The sequence below is a fragment of the Rhagoletis pomonella genome, unplaced genomic scaffold (genome assembly GCF_013731165.1).
Source record: "Rhagoletis pomonella isolate Grant_MI unplaced genomic scaffold, Rhpom_1.0 Rhpom_scaffold_00188, whole genome shotgun sequence".
In the NCBI taxonomy this organism is placed as follows: Eukaryota; Metazoa; Arthropoda; class Insecta; order Diptera; family Tephritidae; genus Rhagoletis; species Rhagoletis pomonella.
In genome coordinates, this window is record NW_023458742.1 from 34086 (window position 1) to 40872 (window position 6787).

Sequence of the window (6787 nt, forward strand, 5' to 3'; positions counted from 1 at the left end):
TAAACAATTACTACGAACTACTAACACTTATTAAACTATGCAATCCAAAAGTTATATCCTTACAGGAAACACATATTAAGCCCAATGAAAAAGTTACCATCCCAATAAATTATCTACTCTACTCAGTTAATGGCTACAACCGTTACGGAGGAGTTGCTTTGCTGATACACAGCTCTGTTCAACACAAAAGTATCGTACTGAACAACGACTTTGACGCTATAGCAGTGGAAATTCATTCCGCAAAAAAATTTACAATATTCTCTACATACATCTCACCCAGTCATAGCTTCAACAAAACGAATCTTGAAAACGTACTATTTAACAATAACCAATCGTTTCTTGTAACCGGAGACTTCAACGCATGGCATAGCATGTGGGGTTCCGAATCCAATAATCGAAGAGGTAAAATCTTAGCAAATTTTATCAATCAAGGAAATAGCATAGTCTTAAATGATGGGTCTCCCATACATTTTTCAACACATAACACTTTTACAAACATTGACATTTCTTTCGCAAGTCCCGACATAGCAATAGGTGCTGGTTGGAATATTATTGACGATCTGCATGGAAGTGATCACCTTCCTATAACGATCACCATTTCCCCGTCTCAATTCCAAAGAAAAAGTTTTACCAAACCGCAATTTATGACAAAACAGGCAAATTGGGGTCTATATAGATCCAAAACTGTAGAATACGATCGACAAATACCTATTTCAACAAATTTAAATCAAGAAGCCGCCAATATTAAGAAAATAGTACTCCAAAGTGCCCACTTAGCGATTCCACAAAATAATCCCAATAGAAAGGCTATGAATGTCCCTTGGTGGAATAAAAATTTACAAAAACTCAAAGAGGAAAAAAACAAACACTGGCAAACCTTAAAACGAGTTACTAACCAAGATAACATCATAAAATTTAGAAAAGCGAGTGCAATATTCAGAAGAGAAATTAAGGAAGCAAAAAAATCTGCCACTTTCAATTTTACTTCTGAAATCAACCCCTCCACACCAATTGAAAAAATCTGGTCCAACATCCGACGATTCACAGGACATAAATCCACACACAGCATACACTGCATAAACACAACAAATAATAATAGTACAGCATTAACCCAACCCAATGACATTGCCAACGAGTTTGGACAGTGGTGGTCAAAAGAATCCTCCGATAATAATTTTTCACACACCTATATAAGCCACAAACAGCGTATCAGAACAGTAAACAATACAACATGCAAAAGCGCCAAACAGATAGAGGACAATATTACCCTAACTGAACTCATGACAGCATTAAACAGTTTAAAAGGTCACACACCTGGGCTAGACCGAATCTCATACCCTATGCTACGCCATCTTTCTTTTCATACGACAACCAGACTAGTAAAATTTTTTAATAACATATTTAATTCCTTCATCCCTCAAGCTCTAAAAACTTCCATCGTAGTCCCAATCCTGAAACCCAACTCAAACAAAACACTCCTACAGTCATATCGTCCAATATCTTTAAACTCATGTATCGCTAAGTTAATGGACAAAATTATAGCCAACAGGTTATGGTGGTTTATCAATAAGAACAAACTTATCCATAATAACCAAATTGGCTTTAAAAGAGGAAAGTCGATAACGGATGCTCTACTGTTTGTAGAACATCTAATTGCCGACTCACTCGCTAAGAAAAAACACGCTTCCATAATTTCGTTGGACTTCGCCAAAGCATTCGACAAGATCGGCACACATTCGGTGATGGACCAGTTAGACAAATGGCAAGTCGGCCCGAAAATCAAACAGTATATTTTAAACTTTATGACAAACCGAAAAATAACAGTGAGGGTAGGAAAACATTTATCTGAGATACACACTCTGCACAACGGCATACCGCAAGGTTCACCAATATCGGTGTTACTTTTCCTAGTCTCCTACAACAAATTATGCGAAATTATCAGTATGCATAAGGAATTAAGCTTTTGCGCCTACGCAGACGATTTCCACCTTATCCTGAAACACAACAGAAACAAAACACTAAACATAAATTTAAATAACCTATTCGAAAGAATACAAGAATGGTGCGACTACTCAGGCGCAACTATCTCATTACACAAAAGTAAACATCTGCACATTTGTCGTAAGCGAAATTGCGTATGCACAATAAGTTGCAACAACCTCCAAATCCCGAACGTAAAAGAACTAAGACTACTTGGTATACTGTTAAACAATACTTTTAGATGGAACACGCACATAGCATATCTGCAGCATTCGCCTTCACAAAGGCTAAACATAATAAAATGTCTCTCAAGCTTAAAGTTTAATTGCAATACTCACACACTAGTGTCTATTGTAAAATCAATAATAACATCTAAAATAGATTTTGGTCTATTCCTATACGGTACTGCACCACGGTCGCAACTATCAAAAATAAACACTATTCTAAACGCTGCGGTTAGGACTGCTCTTGGTGCTTTCTGCACTACACCAATTAACAATATGCTTTTCGAAGCAGGCATAGCTCCAATCAGACAAAGAACAGCTTTAGTTATAAACAGACTATACAAAAACCTCGTAAACAGCCATAGTTCACTCTTACACAACATTGTAAATAAATATAAAAATAACAAAGTACTAAAACCCAACTCAACGATTGCAAAAATAATAGTAAACTGCAAAAATAATGATCTACCATACAAACCCATTAAACAAATAAACCAGAAATATCCTCCGTGGCACTTCAAATCAAGCATAATAAACTTAAGTCTCAGCAAGCTCCACAAATCAAACACGACGGCAGAAACATTCAGAAAATGCTTCTATCAACTAAAATGTGAAATGGACGATAGAATACTTGTATACACCGACGGGTCCCAAGTGCAGGACAACATAGGACTGAGTGTTACCACTGAAAGCTCTATTTTACTAATAGCTAACTGTCCAGAATTTACTTCTATTTTTACTGCAGAAATAATAGCTATTCTTTCGGCCATAAACTTAATAAAAAATCACAAAGGCAGATACGCTGTATGCACCGATTCCCTATCGTCACTTAAAGCTATTCATAATATAAGCAACAACGACTATTACCCTGAATTGTTAAGAAATATATTAATGGGCCTATATCCTAAAATATTGCTTGTCTGGATTCCTGGACATACAAATATACCAGGTAATGAATTCGCCGATAAGATCGCGAAATTAGCTACGACGGCCCCTGTGCACACAATATGCAACTTAAGCCATAAAGACATCAACAAATTTTTAAAAGCCAAACTTACACAAGAAACTGAACGCTACGTATGGAACAAAACATCCGACTGGTACAAATCTCACAATATGAACAAAACTAACTTAACACATTTCCCAAACATTAATCTACATCCATCTCTAACACGACTAGATCTGACAAAATACATACGATTGCGACTCGGACACACAAGACTTACACACCAGAACTTAATAGATAAAACCATCGCAAACTCATGTCCCTATTGCAGAGATAACCACGTATCAGTCAATCATATCCTCCTTAACTGTCCATCCTTCGACTACTTCAGAATAAATACCTTTCAAAACCAAAATCCAACTAAGTACCTTTCAGATCCTACCACACAAAACATAGAATTAATTATTGAATTTTTAAGAATTACACAACTGTATTTCTTAATATGAATAATTAAAAAAACAACCAAAAAATGTCAACTCAGAAGTTAGCTTAAGGCCTTTGTAGCCATAGCTCTTAAGTTCTTAACTTATAATTTTAATTATAAGTTACAGCTGTTAATAAATAAATAAATATAATAAAAAATCTCGCGATATCCTATCGATACTTCGATATATAATGAGAAATTTTAACTGTTTAGTTATTTCCACAATTAATTACCCCACATAACAGTCTGTACTCCGTGTAAACATATTCAAAATTTATTCCGTTCAGATTGAGTGGCAATACCGCACATCAACAGGTGAATTTTGCGTTGAGCACACCAAAATTGTTTACATTATAATTAATAAAATATATAAGTTTTTAGTGATATATTTAGCGATATTTTGACGTATGTGACTAAAATGAAGTATTGTTGTTGTATGTATGCGTTTTGTGCGTTTGTGTGAGTGTAGTAAGTGAATGAAAAGTGCTATTGTGGAAAATTTTTTTGTTAATAACTCTTGATCGGGTAAAAAAAGTTAACTTCCGCTTTTGGATTCTTGTTTTTGGGGTCCTGAAGCGTCCAATGGCACCCTCTTTCCAAAGTTTTGACCAATTTTGGGGTTCAAAACCCACCTAGATAATTACCATATTTTCTTGCGCCTTAATAAGCGTGCAGCAAAAAATTTAGTTACATACGTTTTTCTGATTTACTTTGTTTATTTATGGAGTTTTCATCCAAATTGCTAGACATTCTAAAATATACATGTCACCAATAAACAAAAAAGCTCGACGTGCTAGAAAAAAACCAAAGATGTATTTTACTTTCGCAGGCCTCTGTTATCCTCTCAGCGTCATCCAATACGGGGTAAATCTAGTGGCGGTATCTTCTAGTCGCCAGGGAATACCGAGGGATCATACAGTGACTTCTCGTAGCGTTTTCTGCTTAGACATCGCTCCTGTTCCATCACTGCAAATATCCGCATACTTGCTCCAATTCAAACCATTTTTCTGTATAAAAGTTCGTCGCTAGTGGTGTAAGTCTCAAGTATTTCGCTCATCAAACGTTCTTCTTCGATTTGCATTGCGAATGGGTACTTCACTAACACGAGAAGAACATTAAGTGCCACTACGTCGGTACTTCAAGTTGCAAACTAAAAAATTCACATCTTTTCAAACTTCTTATAAGTTCGTTCTCGGCTGCGTCTCAAATCGTGTTGATTCTCAGTATGATTGTGAAGTTTCAAAGAATAAGTAACATATACACGTGCGTGAAGCTCGTGAGCTTGTTACAAAAGCAGCCCAGCCAGCAAAAAATCCGAAAATGAATCCGAAAACGGGAAGAAAAGTGGATGAAATGCTATGGTACTTCACTAACACGAGAAGAGCATTAAGCCCCGCTACGTCGGTACTTCAAGTTGCAACCTAAAAAATTCACATGGTTTCAAACTTTTTATAAGTTCGTTCCCGACTGTAAGAATAAGTAACATATACACGTGCGTGAAGCCAGCAAAAAATCCGAAAATGAATCCGAAAACGGATAGAAATGTGTATGAAAAGCGGAATATGTCTAAAAAATTACTGAAAACGGATGTGAAAAGGGTACCATGCTGATGCTTCTGGGGTCTGGTGGTTCGTAAAATACGGAAGCAGCAAGGCTTCTAGTGTCTTCGCTACCGGGGAAGGGAGTGTTATCGGGCGATAAGATTCTCCTTTTTTGGCTGGTTTCCCCGGTTTGAGCAATGGGACCACTCCCCCCAACTTCCAGATATCTGGGATGATGAGAGTGGCCATTGACATATTGAGGACCTACGTTAGGTACGCTACTCCCACACGACACAAATTTTTCAACATCAACATGCATATTTCGTCGGGACCCATGGTTTTGAAGGCTTTCGCCTTGCTGATGGCCACCTGAACTTCACCGCTAGTGAAAGCAAGGGGCACAAGTTGTTGGCAGTTTGTGCAGCCTTCTCAACTGCCGGCTAAGCATGGTCCCACAAAGCATGGTCGCCGAAATAAATTTCGACCCGGTCGTCGTGCTTCGTCGGATTGGACAGTGATCTCACGGTTGACAAAAGCTTACTCACACCAGAGGTGAAGTTAAAAGTCATAAGATCCTCTTCCTACATTTCCGCTTATGTACGTTCACAAGCTGCCGAATCTCCGCGTTGAGATCCCTAATACGGGGATTTCCGGTATGGGCCTGACGAAGGCCGGTCCGTGATGCATCCTGCCGGTGCGAAGCGGGTAGCAGCAGCAGTGACAACCCTGCGGAACTTACTTTCTCCAAGGTGGACGTCGGTTGGTGTGGGGAGCGGAGCGAAGGAGCTCTCAGAAAATTCCGCTAAGCCTTTCCAATCAGCGTTAGAAAAGTTGATATAGGTCCGGTGTTCCGCGGAAGCAAAGTCAGTTGGTCTATCGATCGAGATGAGTATGGGCAGATGGTCTGATGCCAAAGTCAGCATGGGTCGCCATGATACGCTGTTTATCAGACAAGCGCTGACTATAGTTTTGTCTGGCGAGCTGCAGCAGCTGCCCATAATCCTGGCGGGTGCGTCGTCGTTCATTGTGCAGAATGTCGAATCATCTATCTGCTCAGCCAAGTCTGTTCCCCTACGATCGTTTGACAGGCTTGAATGCCAAAGATCGTGGTGTGCATTAAAGTCACCTACTACCATATGGTTTTCACCTCTGAGGAGCGAACCTATATCTGGATGATATCCTTCCGGGCAGCAAGTGGCTGGGTGTATGTAAACTAAACGTTAAATATTTCGAGATCAACATCGCCTGACCGGATAGCAATGCCCTGGCATTCTAGGGTGGTATCCCTGCGGACGATGTCTTCTTCAATAAGAAGATACTGCACGGTGTGGTGCGTTATGAACGCTAAGCCACGGCCATTATCTCGATGCGATCTCGACGGTACACGTTGTATCCGACACAATTCAACAATCTTGAATTGCTGTGCAGCTTCGTTTTTTGGACGGCAGCTATCAATATACCATTCCTTCCCATGAAGACGGTTATCTCCTCGATCTTGCTCTGAAGGAGCTTCATGTGGTTCGGAAGACGTGCTGTTATACGGGGTGTGAGGGATGTGTGTGGCTTTGCCGCCATTGGCTGTGTGCGCTGCTAGGGAGGTTGCGGCCCTGTG